This window comes from Ahaetulla prasina, chromosome 5 (genome assembly GCF_028640845.1).
Source record: "Ahaetulla prasina isolate Xishuangbanna chromosome 5, ASM2864084v1, whole genome shotgun sequence".
Classification (NCBI taxonomy): domain Eukaryota; kingdom Metazoa; phylum Chordata; class Lepidosauria; order Squamata; family Colubridae; genus Ahaetulla; species Ahaetulla prasina.
The window spans coordinates 76,045,405-76,067,469 of record NC_080543.1 but is presented as its reverse complement, the minus strand read 5'-3'; the positions used below and the strand labels follow the sequence as shown (position 1 = coordinate 76,067,469).

The following is a 22,065-nucleotide window of genomic DNA, read 5'->3' as shown; positions in this document are numbered from 1 at the left end:
GGGTTGGCCTGGCTTCGGACCCACGATCCTCAGGTGGCCTGGTCGCAGAACACCATCTTTTTCCCTAGTCTGCAGTGCGTCGACCACATCCACCACACCTGTGCCAGCCAGAACGTCCCCACCGCTGCCATCACCTTGCCTCCTGAGCTGACAGACTTCGCCGACGTGTTCAGCGAGAAGGAGGCAGACCGACTACCCCCGCATCGGCTCTACGATTGCCCCGTGGACCTTCTGCCCAACGCACCACTGCCTGTATTCCATGTCGGAGCCCGAGTTGGCCGCCCTTAGGGACTTCCTGGACAAAAATCTGGACTGAGGGTTCATCCGGCCTTCAAAGTCCCCTCTCTCGGCCCCGGTCCTCTTTGTGAAGAAGAAGACAGGGGACTTGCGCCTGTGCTGTGATTACCGCCGGCTAAACGCCATTATGGTGCAGAATCGCTACCCCCTGCCGCTCATCCCGGAGCTGCTGGAGAGGTTGCGGGAGGCCACGATCTTCACCAAGCTCGATCTCCGGGGGGCCTAAAACCTGGTGCGGATACGAGAAGGAGATGAATGGAAGACGGCATTCGGCACCCGATACGGACATTACGAATACACTGTCATGCCATTTGGGTTGACCAACGCTCCTGCCATTTTCCAGCACTTCATGAACGACATGTTCCGAGACATGTTGGATCGGTTCGTGGTTATCTACCTGAACAACATCCTAATTTACTCCCGGTCCAGGGAAAGCCACCTTTGACACGTCGGTCTGTTTCTGCAACGCTTGCGGGAGCAACAACTCAATGCGAAGCTGGAGAAATGCGTCTTCTTCCGGACTTCCATAGAATTCCTCGGGCATATCATCTCGCCCGAGGGCATAGCCATGGACCCATGCAAAGTAGATGCTTTGTGTAGCTGGGAAGCCCCTCGTCGGGTGAAGGATGTTCAGCGCCTGCTGGGCTTTGCCAACTACTACCGGACCTTCATCCCGGGCTTCGCCACACTGACAGCTCCACTTACCCAGCTCCTCAGGAAGAAGGTTGCGTTCCAGTGGGATCCCCCGCAGCAAGAAGCATTCACAGCCCTCAAGAAAGCCTTCATCACGGAACCTGTCCTGAGGGATCCCGACCCGCTCTGGCCTTTTGTGGTGGAAACGGATGCGTCCAATGTGGCTCTGGGAGCGGTGCTGCTACAGGCTCCGACGAATGGCGGCACACGTTTTCCCTGCGCTTACTACTCCCGGAAACTCAATCCTTCCGAGCGCAACTACACCATCTGGGAAAAAGAGTTGCTGGCTATCAAGGCTGCATTCGAGGCTTGGCGACACCATCTGGAGGGGGCCCGATATCAGGTGGAGGTCCGAACGGACCATCAGAATCTTGAGCACCTCACCACAGCTCGGAAGTTGAACCAGCGGCAGATCCGGTGGTCATTGTTTTTTGCCCGGTTCAACTTCCGCATGACCTACATTCCCAGCGGTCACAACTGGAGGGCGGATGCCCTGTCCCGCAAGCCAGAGTACCTGTGCGCCAAGGACCCCCTTCCTCCATGGACAGTGCTGCCGGCAGAAGCCTTGGCCGCAGCACGGGAACCAGTGGACTTGCGGGCCCAGGTGCGAGAGGCGCAGCGCCAGGACGCCTGGTCGCAGCAAAGGAGAGCGGAGGTGGGCCCCACATCTCCTTGGACCTTGGAGGAGGACTTACTCAAGTTTCGGGGGCGATTATATGTGCCCACAGGACCACTCCGAGCCCTCGTCATGACCCAGTGCCATGACAACCCTGCAGCAGGACATTTTGGGTTCTTCAAGACCCTCCGCCTGGTGACACGGACCTTTTGGTGGCCCCTGATGTACATGCCTATGTGACATCCTGCGTACCGTGCCGGCAAGCCAAGGCCTCCACGGGGGCCCCTCCCGGGCTCCTCCAGCCCTTGCCGACACCCGACAGACCCTGGGGGGCGATCTCCATGGACTTCCTGACGGACCTGCCGCCGTCCTCTGGGTTCACCACGGTGCTGGTGGTGGTGGACATGCTCACCAAGATGGCACACTTCATCCCATGCTGCGGACTGCCCACAGCCACAAAAACAGCCCGTCTCTTTCTGCAGCACATCTTCCGCCTCCATGGTCTACCGGACAGGGTGGTTTCGGACCGCGGAGTTCAGTTCACAGCTCGCTTCTGGAAGAGCCTGATGGCCGCGTTGGAGGTGCAGGTGTGTCTGTCATCATCGCACCATCCAGAGACCGACGGGGGTACAGAGAAGGTCATTGGTATACTGGAACAGTATCTCCGTTGCTTCATCAATCAGCAACAGGACAACTGGGCCGATTACCTGTCCCTGGCGGAGTTTGCTTTTAACAACTCTCAGCACACCTCTACTCAGATGACCCCGTTCTTTGCCAATGTGGGGTACCTCTGGCACCACCGGACTCTCCTGTTCCCGAAACGCAGACCTTCCTGACGGAATTGCATGCGGTTCAACAGTTGGTATGTCAGCAGCTGGATCGGGCAAAGGAGGACTACAAATGGTCCGCTGACCGCTCCCGACGGGCAATGCCCCCGCTGGCAGTTGGAGACCGGGTATGGCTCTCCACCAAACACTTCCCGTCTGACCGCCCGGTAAAGAAGTTGGACCACCGATTCATCGGCCCGTTCCCTGTCGAGGCAGTCATCAACCCGGTAGCCTACCGACTGACCCTGCCACGATCCATGCAGATCCACCCCGTCTTTCACCGGTCCCTTCTGGTTCCTGAGGCCACACCGAGTCCCCTTCGGTGCCCAACAGCACCCGTCACTGTCTCCGAGGACGGGTCGGAGGAATACGAAGTCCACAGCATACGAGACTCCCGCTGGCTGAAGGGTCATTTCCAATATTTGATCGTGTGGAAGGGATACGGGACTGATTTCTCCTGGGTAGATGCCTCCGACGTTCATGCCCCTGACCTGGTGCAAGCCTTCCATGAGCAGAACCCAGCCCGACCGCATCCTGATCGTCAGCCCCGGGGGAAGGGCCCTGCGGTGAGGGATAGTGTTGTGACCCAGGTTCCTGGACCCGGACTCCTGGACTCGGATGATTCAGAAAGTGAGGGAGAAGACCTGGCAAGCCCGATGTCGTGTCCCACTCCTCCGCTGACGGCCGGGTCAGGGAAATCCGAATCAGGCTTGCCTCTGCAGCTCTGCCCAAAGTCCTAGCAAAGTCTTCAGAGCAGGCAGGAGACCAGTAAGTGACTTCAGCAAGATAAGTTCGACTTTGCCTGACTCAGAGACTGCCAGAAAGCAGATCCTTTATATAGGCCATGGGGTGTGGCTCCATGACTCAGCACTCATTAAGGCCTGCCCCTCCCTTCCTTCTGTTGCCTCCGCCTATCCAATCTTCTGATGCGAGGGTCACTCCAATCAGCTGTTGGTAATAAACCCTCCTCAGGCTCACATGCTGTGGAGGAGGGGGAGGGGTCTAGCTGCTCCGTTTGCCTGGGCATGGAGTCAGGGCTGGGGCTGGGAGGTGCTCCTTCTTCTGCAGTTTGTCTGGGCATGGAGCCAGGACTGGGGCCGGGAGGCATACATTCCTCCGTGTTCGGGAGCAGATAAGAAGGCCCCGGCTGCTCTGAGGGCGGGCAAAACACAACACCCTGCTTCTCTTGAGCCCTCTCCCTCCCTGGCACCCACTCAAAGGGAGGAGGAAGGGCCGGCAAGGCCTGATTCTCTGGAGCCTTTTTCTGATTTGGAAACGCCCCAAGAACAGTTTTGGAGTGATGCAAGACTGCGCAGACGTGACCGGCGCGCGCAGCAGAAGCAGCGTTGGGATAAAGCCAAGTAATGATTGTCATGCAGTGACATCTGCAGAGACTATAAATAGGAGGCGGGACTTCCTGGTTTTTTTTCTTGGACAAAGCAATGAATTTGCGCGGGCAAACTATCAATGGAGGGAAGAATATATTCGTGAGTAATTCTGGCCTTATCTATAATTTCCTCGTTATCTCCAGAAACTTGGCAGGCCCGTGGGTAGACATGGCCAGGACATTTATCTATGTAAATAAATTAGAAAAGGAGGCCTCTGACTGACTCCTTGCTGGGAGTATTGGGGGGAGGGAAACAGAACACTCGACCTGGTTGGGGAATGCATCATTCCCTGGCTCCAACCTTGCCACGGAGCCATCGCATGCTTGCTGCCCACCTCGTGTGTAGTATTTCAAACACACAAAATCTCACAAAGCTGTATGTGGCATTTTGTGTGTGTGTGTGTGAGTCAGTTGTGTTGTGTTGTATTGTGGGTGTGTAAAGTGTGAAAGTTGGTTTTTGAGCTTTTTGTGGCTGTGTGAGGTTCCTGCTTGTTGCAGGGCCATTTTTTTCCCTACCAGGTTCTGTGGGTGTGGCTTGGTGGGATGGGGTCATGTGGCTGAGTGGGCATGGCTGTGAGTGATGTCAAGTTGGCCATGCCCACTCAGTCACAGGAAACGCCCTCTCCCAAGCCACGCCTACAGAACTGGTAGGGAAAATTTGTAGATTTCACCACTGGTATAGGGTTGTGCAAATGGCTGGCACAATGCAAGCACAGAGGTGTTGGCAGAGAGTACAGGTGGGGAAGAATTCCCCACTGACTTGCAACCTTCCCTGATGTCTTCTCCATTGACTTTCTGGGGAAGCCATTAAGGAAAGTTGCAGATGGTGTCTGTAGGATATTCTCAGTCATCCAGGTCACAGTTGTCCCAAGGGTGCTTTTTCAAGACGCAACTGGACTTTCTGGTTTTTCTTCGAAGACATTTTGCTAAAAGAACTAAAACACATCAAGGAAGCCCTTAGATTAGAATGTGTGGCTATCCCAGGTGGGCCTTCATCAAAAGACCCTATAGGAGCTCCTCTGTAACAGACAATGAACAATAAACAAAGCAATGTCATTCCATACATTGCAGGCATATCAGAAAAGCTCAGGAGGATCTTCAGCCAACACAACATACGTGCACACTTCAAACCCAAGAATAAACTAAGGCAGAAGCTTGTCCACCCCAAGGATAAAACACCCAGATACAAAATGAGCAATGTGGTATATATAGTACAATGCAGTGAGCCATGTGCAGATCTTTACATTGGGAAACAAGACAACCACTTCATAAACACATGGTACAACATAGGAGAACAAACCCATTAGGACTAGATTCAGCAGTCCATCTGCATTTTTTTTTAAAAAGCCACTCTTTTTTTTTTCATAAAAAAGTTTTATTTTTACAATCATGTCAAACAACTCATTCAATGTACAGTTATATACAATTAGCCGGGCTTGCCCAGTCACCACCCCCCTTTTTAACACTCTTCCCTCTTCTACCTTCTTTTACTTTCCAGACTTTCCTCTCCTTCTCTTATCTACATCCTCTCCTCCCTCCACCCTACACCTTCCTTCTCCCTCTTCTACCCCTCTTCCTTCCTCTTCTCCTCTTTCCTACCTCCTACTCTCTCTTTTGTCCCTCCCCACCGTTCTAAATTGGTAACTGGGCAGACCCGACCCTACATTAATTATATTTATACATCTTCAATAATCCCTGTACATTAACCATCACTCCATCTCTAGCCTCAACCCCCAATTCCCTCCCCTTACCCCCGACTTCCCAGAACAAAATGCAGGGTATCAAAACTAACAATTATAATCTAAAATAATTCCTAAATTATAATCTCTAGTCTCTCCACACTTAATCACACTCTCAATTCCCCTCTCCTTCAGAAATATATCTAATACAAGATATTTCCTAAATTTACTCATATGCTATTCGATATTTTTTTATCTGATACTTATTTTGAATATAATCAATCCACATTTTCCATTCTAAAATATATTTTTCTTGTGTATAGTCTTTCAAGTAAGCAGAGATTTTTGCCATTTCTGCCAGATTTGATACTTTAAGTGTCCATTCTTCAATTGTAGGCAATTCTTCTTTCTTCCAATATTGAGCAATCAAAAGTCTTGCGGCTGTTATTAAGTTCAAAATCAATTTAGTCTCTATAGCTGTACAATCCATAATTATTCCTAGTAAAAAGAACTGCGGGGTAAACTTAACCTTCTTTTTCAAAATATTCTGCATAATCCACCATACTTTAATCCAAAATGCTTTAACTTTTTTACAAGTCCACCATATATGGTAATAAGTGGCATCTTCACAATCGCATCTCCAACATTTAGCCTGTACATTAGGATACATACATGACAATTTTTTGGGGTCTAAATGCCATCTATAAAACATCTATTAATCCAATCAGTAATTAATGATAAGACAACTGCTTCATAATACAATTTAAGTTAGGCATTTTAAGACCCCCCCTTTCCCTTGTATCCTGCATTATTTTTAATTTTATTCTTGGTTTTTTGCCCATCCATACAAATTTATTAATCCCCTTTTGCCATTCCTGTAATTTAATATCATTCTTAAGCACCGGTATCATTTGAAACAAAAATAAAAACCTGGGCAAAACATTCATTTTTATAGCCGCTATTCTTCCCAGCAAAGATAGTTGTAACTTCTTCCAACTCTCCATTTCTTTCCATACCTTCTGCCACAATACCTCATAATTATTTTTGTATAATTTAACATTTGAAGCTGTAATATATATTCCTAAATATTTAACCTTTTTAACAATTTCAAAACCTGTAGTTCTTTCTAACTCTTCTTTTTGTTGTATATTCATATTTTTAGTTATCATCTTTGTCTTTTGCTGATTCACCTTAAATCCAGATACTTTGCCATACTGACCAATTATATCTTTTAAACCAGTAGCTGAGTATATTGGTTGAGATACAGTAACAACCAAGTCATCTGCAAAAGCTCTTAATCTGTAATCTTGATGTTTAACTCTAATTCCCTTTATTCGATCCGATCGAATAAAAAAAGCCACTCTTTTGAAGACTGCAAAGTCCACATTTTGAACAGAGAGGAAAAAGGGGTCAAAAAGGCCATTATGTCAAAATTGAACAGCCCTCTCTCATCATCTATCCCACAGTCCTTTCAACAGTTCCAAGAAGGCTCCACACCCATTTGCTCCATTCAGGTGATCCTGATGACGCAGATAAACCTCCAGGCCTTAACTACTCTCTGAATAAAAGAATGCAAATGACCAGCTGTCTGCAAGGAATAAAAATCCTTCCATTCAGATTAACAGATTAACAGAGTTGGAAAGGATTTTGTAGGTCTTCTAGTCCAACCTCAAGCTCAAGCAGGAGATACTACACCATTTCTGACAAATGACAGACCAGTCTCTTCTTTTTTTTTTTATTAAAAAAGTTTTACAAAATTTTTCCCCATACATCCCTTCCCTCCCACCCTGGCCCCTTTCCCTCCCCCTTCCCTCCTTCCCCCACTCCCTCCCCCCCCCCAGACTTCCCAGAGCAAATACAGGGTATAATGTCAACAATCACAAACTAAAATACACTAATCATCCAAAAGCTCCCACCCCTCTCTGAACCCTTAACTCCCCTTTTCCATAAAAACGAAGAAAAGATTATAGCAATACAATTTGCAGTCTTTCCATTCATAAACTATTTAACTTTTTAGTCTTTCAGTTCAATTTTTAAATATCAGTCTATCTTCTCTATTTCTGTAAATATCTTACATAAGCCACCCTTCAAATACGATATTTCCACATTGCCATCTAAGTTCATAAATTTTACTGTCCATTCTTCAACAATAAGCAGTATACAAGGAACTTGTGAATATACAGTAACAAAAAACCTTGGTTCACAGCTAAACTTAAGCAGCTATGACATTCCAAAGAGGAAGCCTACAGAAAAGGTGATAAAATGCTGTACAATCAGGCCAGAAATGCACTAACAAGGGAGATCAGAGCAGCAAAAAGAAGCTACTCTGAAAAGCTAAAGAATCAGTTTTCAGCAAATGAACCAGCAAACGTGGAAAACTCTTAAAAATATCACCGGCTATGGCAAGCCTCCTTCCCAGGCTGAAGGTAATCAACAACTGGCAGATGACCTGAATGAGTTTTACTGCAGGTTTGAAAGGAAACTACAGCCACCTATCTCCACAACACCCATCTCAGACACACCAACAACAGCCAAGCCTCCTACAACTGACCCCATTTCATTGGGTTCACAATCCCTAGTGATCACAGAAAAAGAAGTGCAGGACCTATTTCACAGACAAAAGCCAGGAAAAGCTCCAGGCCCAGACAAGATAACTCCTTCTTGCTTAAAAGTCTGTGCTGACCAATTGGCCCCCATCTTCACCCATATTTTCAATAAATCATTAGAGATGTGCTATGTTCCTTCTTGCTTCAAACGCTCTACCATCATCCCAGTGCCGAAGAAGCCCACCATCAAGGAACTGAATGACTAGACCAGTTGCTTTAACATCTGTAGTCATGAAAACCTTTGAAAGGCTAGTGCTTTCCTACTTGAAAACCATCACGGATCCGCTGTTAGACCCCTTGCAATTTGCATACCGAGCAAATAGATCAACAGATGATGCTGTTAATATGGCTCTGCACTACATCCTACAACATCTTGAGTCTCCAAAGACCTATGCAAGAATCTTTTTTGTAGACTTTAGTTCAGCATTCAATACCATCATTCCAAACATTCTTTTTTTTTTAATTGAAAAAGTTTTAACAAACAAAAACATTTCCCCCCCCCTTTCCCCCCTCCAAAACCCCTTCCCTCCTTAACTCCCCCGGCTTCCCGGTCAATCCTGAGTATTGTTATACATAAACCAAACATAGAGTAAAATTTTCCCTTCTAATCCAATTAACCTCATCCAAATCTTTTCATTTCCTAACCCCCCATTATATAAAATAATACATCCTAATTATTCAAAGGCAATCTGATATCTCTTAATATGATATCTATTTTGTAAATAATCAATCCATTTTTTCCATTCAGTTAAATATCTTTCCTGCATATTGTTTTTCAGAAAGGCTGAGATTTTAGCCATCTCAGCCAAGTTAGTAACTTTCAATATCCATTCTTCTATTGTAGGTAACTCTTTTTCCTTCCAATATTGTCCAATCAACAGCCTTGCTGCTGTTATTAAGTTCAAAATCAATTTAATCTCAGTCAGTGTACAATCCGTTATAATTCCCAAAAGGAAAAATTGCGGCAGGAACTTTATCTTCTTCTTCAGGACATTTTGAATAATCCACCATATTCTTATCCAAAAGGCCTTGATTTTCTTACAAGTCCACCAAATATGATAATATGTAGTGCCATCACAGTCACATCTCCAATATTTCGCTTGGATATCAGGATACATACATGATAATTTTTTGGGATCTAAGTGCCATCTATAAAACATCTTATAAAAATTTTCCCTTAAATTCTGTGCTTGTGTAAACTTAACATTTCTAACCCAGATTTTCTCCCATGTTTCCAACATTATTGGTTCCTGAATATTCTGTGCCCATTTTATCATACAATCCTTTACCAAATCCTTTTCCGAATCTATTTCAAGCAACACATTGTACAATCTCTTTATATGCTCCTGGGTCTGATTTCTAATTTGCTTTATTAAATTTTCCTTCCTTTGCATTATACCAATTTTTTGATCTTCTTTCCACCTAGCACTTAGTTGCCCATATTGAAACCAAGTATAATTCCTCCCTTCTTCATTTAATACCTGTAATGATTTTAATTGCAAGCTACCTCCTTCAGCATACAAAAGTTCTTTATAAGTAATCATTTCCTGTTTCTGTTCTATATTTATATTCTCTATTGCATGTCTGGAGCTCACCCATATAGGAATCTTATAGTCTAGTTTATAGGAATATTTTTTCCAGACCCGCAAAAGAGCACTTCTCAACACATGACTCTTAAAAGCCCTATCCACTTTTTTTTCATAAAATAAATACGCATGCCATCCATATAATAAGTCATAACCTTCTATATTCAAAATTCTTTCCTCCGTTAAATTAAACCAATCACTTATTCCTGAAAGGGCTACTGCTTCATAATATAGTTTAAATTAGGCATTTTTAGGCCTCCTCTTTCCCATGAATCCTGAATTATTTTCATTTTAACCCTCGCCTTTTTACCTTGCCATATAAATTTATTAATCCCAATCTGCCATTCCTCCAAATTTTTATCTTTCTTGATTATTGGTATCATCTGGAACAGAAACAGAAATCTAGGTAACACATTCATTTTGATAACCGCTATTCTCCCCAATAACGATAGCTGCAGTTTTTTCCAAGCATTCATGTCTTTCTGAACTTTTTGCCATAACAACTCATAATTATTCTTATACAGTTTCCTGTTCGATGAGCTAATATAAACCCCTAATTACCACCTCAAATCCTGTTATTTCCTCTAATTTTTGTTTCTGTTGTTTAGACATATTTTTGATTATCACTTTTGTTTTATTCTGATTTAAGTCCCGATACCTTTCCGTATTTATCAATTGTTTCCAACAAAGATATACTTGAATTTATAGGATTTGTTAAAGTAACCACTGTCGTCTGCAAAAGCTCTAACTTTATACTCATATTGTCTAATTTTAATTCCCTCTATCTTCTTTAACTCTCGTATTTTATCCAATAATGGTTCCAGAGTTAAAACAAACAATAGTGGTGATAAAGGACATCCCTGTCTCGTTCCTTTTGCAATCTTAATAACCTCTGTCAAACTACCATTTATTATAATCTGAGCTGTTTGCTCTCTATAAATTGCTTTAATTATTCTAACAAATCAATCCCCAAATTGCATTTTCTCTATTAATTTAAATAAAAAATCCCAATGCAATCGATCAAAGGCCTTCTCCGCATCCAAAAAAATAAGTGCTGCTGAAGTGTTCCAAATATTCCAATATATTAATAATCTGTCTAGCATTATTCCTCATCTGCCTCCCTTTTATAAAACCAGATTGATCAGTATGAATTCTTTGTTGTAAAACTAACATTAATCTATTCGCTATTATTTTAACAAAAATCTTATAATCATTATTTAGAAGTGAGATCGGCCTATAATTCCCGGGTTTAGAGCAATCTTGCTCTTCTTTTGGTATCAGTGAAATAAAAGATGTTTCCACGATGGGGGTATTCCCGCTCCTAATTGTATCTGATTAAATAATTCTTTAAGTGGGCCTAATATTTCATCCTGTAATTTTTTATAATAACTTGCTGTAAGTCCATCTGTACCGGGGGGTTTTCCCCATTTTTAATTGTTTAATTGCCTCCACTATTTCTCCAGTAGCTATTGGCCGATTCAACTCCTCCCTTTGTTCTAATGTTAGAATATTAACCTTATAATCTTTCAAATAATCATAAATGTCCCTATTCAGTATTTTATCTTTCGCATATAAAGTAGTGTAAAATTCTGAGAAGGCCTTTTTAATTTTATCCTGTTGATATATCTCTTTACCTTTATATTCTATTTTTTCTATGACACGTGCTTTCTGTTTTTTCCTTAAGTTATATGCCAGCCACCTCCCAGGTTTATTTGCATTACAAAAGGTATTATGTTTAGCATATTGTATATTCGTTGCCACCTGGTCTGCCATTAACATAGTAAATTGACTCTGTAATATCCTTATAGCCTCTTTAAGTTTGTGGTCTTGTGGGTTTTGAATTAATAATTGTTGTTTCTTTTGAATTTCTTCTCCCAAATACCTACGCTGCCTTTGTTTATTATTCCTCTGCCTATTATCCAGATATATCAATATACCTCTAATAAAAGCCTTACTCGCCTCCCACACAGTTCCTATCGGTGTCCCCTTATGCATATTAAAATCAAAAAATTCCTTCATCTGTTTCTTACATTGATTTACATTATCCTCATATCTAAACAAATTTTCATTTAGCCTCCATGTTCTACCACCTTTTTTCCCTTGTAATAATTCCATCCATACTGGGCTATGGTCAGTTAAACACCTCGGAAATATCTTCATTTTCTTCACCCTAGAAAGCAAGTCATTAGAAATTAAGATAAAGTCAATACATGAAAAAAATGTAAAATCTCTCTCATCTGGATTCCGTAACCTCCATATGTCTCTAAAGTCAAAGTCTTCCATCATTTCAAAGAAGGATTTTGGTAATTTTGCATGTATAGGTATCTTCTTAGAAGAGGTTCTCTTATCATTTCTTGTATCAATTACTCCATTCCAGTCTCCTAATAAAATAAACGAACTGTAATCCCAGAGGATCAACCTCTCGTGTAACATTTTATAAAACTTTTCTTGTTGCTGGTTAGGTGAATAAATACCTATCAGCAAAGTCTTTTTTGCATCTATCACCAGTTCAATAGCAATAAATCTTCCTTGAATATCTGCCTCAGTTAACTTAGCTGGTATATCCTTCCTGATATATACAATGATTCCATTTTGCTTCTTATCCAAAGCTGATGCAACAAAATGTTTACCTAATTTTGAGTTTATTAAGTATTTTTGGTCTGATAATTTGATATGTGTCTCTTGCAGGCAAATCACATTATTTTTAAATTGTTTCAAGTAATGGAATATTTTCATTCTTTTCTGAGCTGAATTCAAACCATTAACATTCCATGACAAAATTCTATTTGCCATTACTGGCCTCCTGAAGCTTTGAAGCAGACAACAGAAGATCCTCCTCTGGTATCTTCTGTCTAGCGCCTCCCACAGCTTCCATTCTGGGATCCTGACTTTTACTTTGAAGCTGTTGCTCTTCTTTACGCTTAAGAGCTCCTCTTGTCACCCTTTGCTCTTGTGGCTCCTCTGATGCTGGCAGAGATAAAGCCTCTTGGGTCACCACGCCTTCTTGGATCTCTTGAAGTTTTTCTATCACTTCTATTTCAACTTTCAAGACTGTAGAAAGAAAATCCTTTGCCTTTAAGACAGTGTCAATTCTATATCTCCTTCCTTGATAAAATACTGTCAAACCAACTGGCACCTCCTATCTAAATTGAATCTGGTGTTTTTTAAGTTCTTGTGTAAAAAAACAAATTCCTTCCTATCTCTTAACATCTTGGAAGGAATCTCTTTCAGGACCTTCAGCTCCTGTTCTCCAATTTTCAAAGTTGTCTGATATGCAGCTTGCAAAATCTGATTTCTCATAGTTCTTTTCACAAAATAAACCACAATGTCCCGAGGAAGCTTTCTCTGTCTTGCGATCCAAGAATTAACTCTATATATTTTATCAGTTTGATAAGCTACCTCTTGGGGTTCCGCTTCAATAAATTCAGCCAATGCTTCTGATATGATTTTTCTTAGGTCCTCTCCTCTTTGTTCCTGCAGGCCACGGATTCTAAGAGCTCCTTCCATAAGTTTGTACTGCAATATCACAACCTGATCTTTATTTTCATCCACTTTTGTCTGAACATCTTGCATTTTATCTTCTAAGTGCTTATTTAACTGAGAGATCTGTTGCATCTCTTCTTCCAATCCCTCAACTTTTTTAGATAAACCTTGAAAAGCCAGCATAATATCTTCTCTTATTTTGTCATTATTCTCCTTCATCTGTTCCCTTATTTCTGCTTTAAATTTTTCCATCATTTCCTTTTGCCATTCTTCAGAAAGTTTTAATTGTTCTTTAAGTATATCCTCAAGATTTGCTTCAGATCCCCTTCTTCCAGAGGGCTTTAAAGGTTTAGCCGTCATTCTATCTTCAAAAGAATCAAGAATTTAAACTTAAAAACTTTCTCTTACTCCTTTCAGTATAGGAGAGCTCCATTTATAATCCACAAATAGCGCTACTTTGTTGTACTAAAGAATTCACTTTCGCTTTCAGACGCCATTTTAAAAGTCAATTAAGCAGAGACAAAGAAAAGTTTCAAATTTCAAAAGGGGAAGTCAGGATACTTGTGTGCTGTTTCTACTTCAAAGATCGAACGCTTGTGAAATCCCCCGTCTGCTTAGAAAATCAATCCATTTGACAAGTCCTTTTGAGCAGAAGTGACTCCTACTCCCTTTTCCTGAAAAAACAGGAGCGCGTTTGAAGCCGGAGTCCAGAAAAATTAGCTCTTAAGAGCAAACCCCCTGAAGAGATCTATCACTCCCCCGCAGCTCTGCACACCCCCTTTTGACCAAGGGGTATGCTAAGGTCAGTGAACAGTGATTTATACTGTTTCACTGACTTTTAAGATCTTCTAACGCGGAGCGCCCTGTTAGAGCACCCAGCAGGAGCGGTGACGTCACTGGAAGCCCAGACATTCTTCAAACTAAGCTAAACCAGCTACAGGTACTGGAACAGACTTGTAAGTGGATCACAAGCTTCCTAACAAACAGGAAGCAGCAGGTGAAGCTAAGCAAGATCACATCAAATACCTGTACAATTAGCACAGGGGCCCCCCAAGGCTGTGTGCTCTCCCCACTTCTCTTCTCTCTGTATACCAATGACTGCATCTCCAATGATCCATCTGTTAAGCTACTGAAGTTCGCAGATGACACAACAGTGATTGGTCTCATTCGAGACAATGACGAATCCGCATATAGACGAGAGGTCGAACGACTAGCCTTGTGGTGCAACCAAAACAATCTGGAACTGAATACACTGAAAACTGTGTAGCTCAGGCTGTAAGAAGCCTGTTATTAGAACACAGCAGCCTGCAATTACTGCAAGCCCGGCCCGAGGTTGACTCAGCCTTCCATCCTTTGTAAGGTAGGTAAAATGAGGACCCAGATTGTTGGGGGGGCAATAAGTTGACTTTGTAAAAATATACAAATAGAATGAGACTATTGCCTTATACACTGTAAACCGCCCTGAGTCTTCGGAGAAGGGCGGGATATAAATGTAAATAAATAAAAAAAAAAACCCGTAGAAATGGTGGTAGACTTTAGGAGAAACCCTTCCATACTTCCACCTCTCACAATACTAGACAACACAGTATCAACAGTAGAAACCTTTAAATTTCTAAGTTCTATCATATCACAAGATCTAAAATGGACAGCTAACATCAAAAACATCATCAAAAAAGGACAACAAAGACTGTTCTTTCTGTGCCAACTCAGTAAGCTCAAACTGCCCAAGGAGCTGCTGATTCAGTTCTACAGAGGAATTATTGAGTCTGTCATTTGCATCTCTATAACTGCCTGGTTCGGTTCTGCAACCCAACAACAAAGACACAGACTTCAGAGGATAATAATAATAATAATAATAATAATAATAATAATAATAATAATAATAATAATAATAATAATAATAATAATAATAATAATAATAATAATAATAAATTTTTAATTTGTATACCGCCCTTCTCCCGAAGGACTCAGGGCGGTGAACAGGCAGATAAAATACAGACATACACAATAGTTAAAACAACCCTTAAAAAACTGATTTAAATTTGCCCAAAAATTAAAATAATATACACCCCCATAAAATTACAAAAATTTAAAAACCCATCAAATTCAATTAAAATTAAAGGTAAAAATCAAGCTAGTCCAGCCATACGAAATAAATAGGTTTTAAGTTCGCGGCGAAAGGTCCTAAGGTCAGGTAGTTGTCGAAGCCCGAGGGGAAGTTCGTTCCACAGGGTCGGAGCCCCCACAGAGAAGGCCCTCCCCCTGGGGGCCGCCAGTCGACACTGTTTGGCTGACGGCACCCTGAGGAGTCCCTCTCTGTGGGAACGCACCGGACGATGGGAGATAGAGGCCGGCAGTAGACGGTCCCGTAAATAGCCCGGTCCTGAGCCATGGAGCGCTTTAAAGGTGGTAACCAATACCTTGAAGCACACCCGGAAAACAACAGGTAGCCAGTGCAGTCTGCGCAGGATAGGTGTTACGTGGGAGCTCCGAACCGCTCCCTCAATAACCCGCGCAGCCGCGTTCTGGACTAGCTGAAGTCTCTGGGTGCTCTTCAAGGGGAGCCCCATGTAGAGAGCATTGCAATAGTCCAGGCGAGAGGTAACGAGAGCATGAGTGACTGTGCATAAGGCATCCCGGTCCAGGAAGGGACGCATCTGGCGGATCAGGCGAACCTGATAGAAAGCTCTCCTGGAGACGGTCGCCAAATGATCTTCAAAGGACAACCGATCATCCAGGAGCACGCCCAAGTTGCGTACCTTCTCCATCGGGGCCAATGACTCACCCCCGATAGACAGCCGCATCTGCAGCTGACTGTACCGAGGTGCCGGCATCCACAGCCACTCCGTCTTGGAGGGATTAAGTTTGAGCCTGTTCCTCCCCATCCAGACCCGTACGGCTTCCACACACCGGGACAGCACTTCGACAGCTTCACTGGGGTGGCCTGGGGTGGAAAAGTACAGCTGAGTGTCATCAGCGTACAGTTGGTATCTCACCCCGAAGCCACTGATGATCTCACCCAGCGGCTTCATATAGATGTTGAACAGGAGGGGTGAGAGAATCGACCCCTGCGGCACCCCACACATGAGGCACCTTGGAGTCGATCTCTGCCCCCCTGTCAACACCGTCTGCGATCGGTCAGAGAGGTAGGAGGAGAACCACCGATAAACGGTGCCTCCCACTCCCAACCCCTCCAACCGGCGCAGCAGGACACCATGGTCGATGGTATCAAAAGCCGCTGAGAGGTCTAATAGGACCAGGGCAGAGGAGTAACCCTTATCCCTGGCCTTCCAGAGATCATCCACCAGTGTGACCAAAGCTGTCTCCGTACTGTATCTGGGCTGGAAGCCGGACTGGAATGGGTCTAGATAGACAGCTTCATCCAGGTACTGGGGTAGCTGACATACCACCGCACTCTCTACAACCTTCGCCGTGAAGCGAAGATTGGAGACTGGCTGGTAATTCCCTAAAACATCTGGGTCCAGGGAAGGTTTCTTGAGGAGGGGTCTCACCACTGCCTCTTTTAAGGCGGCGGGAAAGACCCCCTCCCGCAAAGAAGCATTTGTAATCCCCTGGAGCCAGCCTCGTGTCACCTCCTGAGTAGCCAGTACTAACCAGGAGGGGCACGGATCCAGTAAACATGTGGTGGCATTCAGCCTACCCAGCAACCTGTCCATGTCCTCGGGAGTCACAGGATCAAAATCATCCCAAACCACCTCAACAAGAAGGATCTCGGAACCCTCGCCTGGATCTACCCAATTTTGATCCAATCCATCCCGAAGCTGAACAATTTTATCGTATAGATAACCGTTAAACTCCTCGGCACGCCCTTGTAGGGGGTCCTCCCGCCCCTCCTGTTGAAGGAGAGAGCGGGTCACCCGAAACGGGGGCTGGGCGGTTATCTGCCGACGCAATGAGGGAGGAAACGTAGGAACGTTTCGCTTCCCTCAGTGTCACTAGGTAGGTCCTGCTGTAGGACCTAACTAGTGTCCGGTCAGCCTCAGAACGGCTGGATCTCCAGACACTCTCTAGGCGTCTTCTCTGGCGTTTCATCTCCCTCAGCTCCTTGGAGAACCAAGGAGCTGGTTGAGACCGACGCCGGGTCAGAGGCCACAAAGGCACGACACGGTCCAAAGCCCCAGCCGCGGCCTGTTCCCAGGCCGCAACTAGTTCTTCAGTCGTGTCGTGGGCCAGGTGCTCGGGAAACGGCCCAAGCTCCGTCAGGAACCTCTCCGGGTCCATCAGGCGCCTGGGACGAAACCAGCGCATTGGTTCCGTCTCCCTGCGGTGGTGGGTAGCAGTCAGAAAGTCTAGATGAAGGAGAAAATGATCTGACCATGACAAAGGTTCGACAACTAAATCATTTAAAACCAGATCATTCAACCACTGGCCAGAGATAAAAATCAAGTCTAGGGTGCCTCCCCCGACGTGGGTAGGGCCGTCAATTAATTGAATCAGGTCCATGGCCGTCATGGAAGCCATGAACTCCTGAACCGCCGAGGATGCCACGCCGGCTGATGGCAAATTGAAATCCCCCATGACCAACAGTCTAGGGGTTTCAATTGCCAACCCGGCCAGCAACTCCAACAGCTCGGGCAGGGCTGTTGTCACGCAGCAAGGAGCCAGGTACGTGATCAGCAAGCCCACCTGAATCCTACGACCCCACTTCATGTAGAGGGATTCACACCCAGCTATCTAAGGCACAGTGGTTTCCCTCGGTTCAAGACTCTCCTTAATAATAATCACCACCCCTACCCTGGGCCCTCGGCTGATGGAATGCTCGGAAACCTGGCGGGCACATCTCCACTAGGGGAATCCCCCTTCGGTGCCCAACCAGGTCTCCGTAATGCCCATAACATCCGCGGTCCCTTCCTGAATAAGATCTGAGATCAGGGGGGTTTTATTAACCGCGGACCTGGCATTACATAACATCAGCCGAAGGCCCAAGTCCCAAGTACTCTGGCCACTCGGGTCACGGGAAAATCCTGGGGGGCCGGAGCACGCAATCGCTCGTAAACAGCAAGAGCAAACCCCCGAAACCTGATGTGGCCCCCTCCTTCCGTCATATCTGCCTCTCCCACTTACCATATTAATGGCTCGACCCTGACAAACTGGAACGACACCCACCCCCACTACCTTCGGACCTGTTGAATTAACGCCGCGAACACACACTGGACTTGGCTCCCTCCCCGACGGGTTCCCCCCCCCGCCCATCCCCCCTGACACAAACCCGTCAATTCCCACCCTCCCCTTAAAATTCCCATTAAAACTCCCCTTAAAAAATCGGTTAAAACAACTAGTTAAAAATCCCCTAAGCCTCTTAGTTTTGGCATGCCACCTCTCGGGGTTCCAAAACCCGTCCTCAAGGTGGGCCCTCGATAATGTAGAAGGCCAAACCTGCGAGAGAGGGGAATCTCGCAGGGCAAGAAGGTCAGCCGCTAAAAATGTCCGCATGATAGAAACCCGGTTAGCGGCCCCATCCTGGCCGGTCAAGATGTCACCACCGGCTCTCCGGCTGAGAACAGTCAATAAAGTCAGTCTTAGGCGGTAGATGTTCCAAAACCGCCTAAATCAATTACTACACCAGCATCTCCTGGACAATCCGGGGTAGTCCAGGGTGATCTACAAAAGGGAGCAGGAACAGGGGAAAGAAGAAAGTCCTCCAGTGTCGTGGGCTCCATGGGCTTCGCCTAAGCTCTACGTGGGACGACAATTAGAACTGCAGAAAAAATAATTGCTACCAACCTGCCTTCCATTGAGGACCTGTATACTGCATGAATCAAGAAGAGGGCCGTGAAAATATTTACAGATCCCTCACATCCAGGACATAAACTGTTTCAACTCCTACCCTCAAAACGACGCTATAGAGCACTGCACACCAGAACAACTAGACACAAGAACAGTTTTTTCCCGAAGGCCATCACTCTGCTAAACAAATAATTCCCTCAACATTGTCAAACTATTTACTAAATCTGCACTACTATTAATCTTCTCATCGTTCCCATCACCAATCTCTTTCCACTTATGACTGTATGACTGTAACTTTGTTGCCGGCAATCCTTATGATTTATATTGATATATTGTTGTGTCTCGCCTGCTCCCCCTGCCGCAGCCGGGCCCCTCTTATCTCCTGCCAGATGCTGATAGTGCTGAAGAATGTCCTGGCATGCTTCCAGCCCCCAGCCCTGGCACCATGCCCAGACAGGCCGAACAAACAAACCTCCCTCCGATAGCATGTGCACCTGAAGCCAGCCACGAGCTGAGTTTACCAGCAGCTGAAGACGAAACGATGCAATGGATAGACCCACGCTTCCGGAGAATGGAGAGGCGACGTCACCAAAAAGAAGGGAGGGGCAGGCCTGGATAAGTGCTGAGTCATGGAGCCACACCCCATGGCCTATATAAGGGATCTGCTTTCTGGCATTCTCTGAGTCAGGCAAAGTCTAACTTGGATTGCTGAAGTCACTTCCTGGTCTCCTGCCTGCCGTGAGAACTCTGATAGGACTTTGGCAGAGCTGCAGAGGCACGCTTGATACGGACTTCCCCGACCTGGCCATCAGCAGAGGAGCGGGACACGACATATATTGACCATCAATTGTGTTGTAAATGTTGTACCTTGATGAACGTATCTTTTCTTTTATGTACACTGAGAGCATATGCACCAAGACAAATTCCTTGTTTGTCCAATCACACTTGGCCAATAAAAATTCTATTCTATTCTATTCTATTCTATTACAACTTCCGATATTACACCATCAAGAGTTATTCTTCAGTATACCTTGTAATCCATGCTTGCTTTCTAAAATGTATTTGGCGATCAAAAATCAATTAGGAAATATACCTTATAGTCCATATTTGTATGTACATCAAATAAACATCATCCTTTTAATTTATTTAAAGCTAACATTTAACTCCAGTTCATTCCCATATTCCCAACATTGTATTCTAAACATTTTCTAAACAATCTCGACATATATAATTCCAACATTTAAGTTAATAAGCATTTTCTAAATCCTTAACCAGTTACTTTTCTTAACAATAAAATTCCAGTTATATCTCTCACTCTTAATTAATCAAATAATATTACTAAAATTACATCTCCAACTTATATCCAAAATAAATCAATTATTAACAAAACCGTATATAAACAAATAACATCATTACAATCACATCTCCAACCTTTAAATTATTATTTTAACTTTCTTCTTTTATTGTATTAAAAAAAAAATCCTTCCCCATAAACAGAAACACCCTTTAATTTAGAAGCTACACAAATCTCTCCTTGTTCTTTTAATTCCCCTGTTTTCTCCAATATTTCTCCTCCCCTCCCCTTATCTTGTATTTGTATTACATCCTTATCCCATTTTTTTGCCATCTCAACACCAATCAACTTAGCTTCTAACAACAAAGGATTTCCAGCCTTTAATACATTAATATAAAAATCTCTTGCTTTAAGAAGTGTACTAAGACAATACTTTCTTCCTTTATAATTCACTGTTAAACCAGCTGGAACATCCCATCTAAACTGTATCTGATATTTCTTAAGTTCATCCACTAAAAAGGTAAATTCTTTTCTCTTTCTTAACATTTTAGGAGGAATTTCCTTCATCATTATTATATCTTGTCCTAGTATTTGAAATTTATTTTTATAAAATGCTTGTTAGATTCCATAACTAATCTTCTTAGTTGTAAAATAAATCACCACATCTCTTGGTAGTTGCCTCTCTCTAGCCAACCAGGAGTTAACATGATAATTTTTTTCAATATTAACTTCAAAATATTCTGGATTCTCTCCAGTTATCTGTGCAAAAGCCTGTGTAAAAATCTTTTTTAAATTCTCCTGCTTACATTCCTTCAATACTTTCACCTTTACAGCATACTCCATTAACCTATATTGTAATATAACCCTTTCTTCATCTGCCCTATCCACCTTAACCTGTATTCCCTCTATTTTGTTTTCTAAATTCAAATTAACTTGATTCATTTGAACCTCCTCTATTTTCCTTTCCCAATCCAAATTAGCTTGATTAAGTTCTTCCATTCTTTCATTCATCTGAATAGTATAACCTGCTAAGAGTTTAAATGCATCCATTACACTTTCCAAATCCTTATTCCAAATTTTCAACATATCTTTAAAATCCATATTTCTTTTTCCATTTCATTAAATTTTTGATCTATTACAGAAATTTGAACCTCCAAAAGTTCCTTTAAGAAAGCCTTTAAATATTCCTTAAGATCTTCTTTTACCTTCTGTATTTGAACTAAAGAAATTTCACAGCCCTTGATAACATTTGGCTTTGTTTGCTTAAAAGCCATTTCCTGTTAAACTATAATATGCCAAATGGCAAAGAGAAATTAAAAAAAATAGAAAAAATCAATAAATCTTCTCCTCTTGAACACTATAATAAAAAATCAGTTCTTGTTCATTCCATTTACTTAATCTCTTCTTATATACTTTGTGTAGCTTCAACACCAACTAGTTTAACAAATACTTCCTTAACTTTCGCTTTCAAAGAAGAAAGCACCATTTCCTTTCTTCGTCTCTGATCTTTCCAACAAAGTATCCTCTGATTAGGGAGTTAGAATTTCCTTACAAATAACTGCCAGCACTCCTGCTTTTGTTCTATCTGCGTTAAAAATCCATTCACACGATTTTAAAGTTTCAGTTCCGTATAAATCCAGCAGCGCAGAGACACTGAGAGCGATAACAGCTTTAACGAGCTGTTAACTTTCACTTTCAAGCCCTGTTACAGTGAAAAGGCCATCTTTATTCTTCTTACATTGATTCTGAAGGAAACTTTGTAGAAACAAAATTACAATTTGATACTTGCAGTTACAGTTACCAGAACTCCTGTTTTCGCTCCGACTGCATTGAAATCATCTTGAAACAA

General features: G+C 43.5%; 1 protein-coding gene across 5 annotated transcripts in view; it reads left to right on the top strand.

The window, feature by feature from the left end:
- The window catches only part of ACOT9 (acyl-CoA thioesterase 9), a 101,065-nt gene that overhangs the window by 63,412 nt on the left and 15,588 nt on the right, over nt 1–22,065 (top strand). The window lies entirely within an intron of this gene.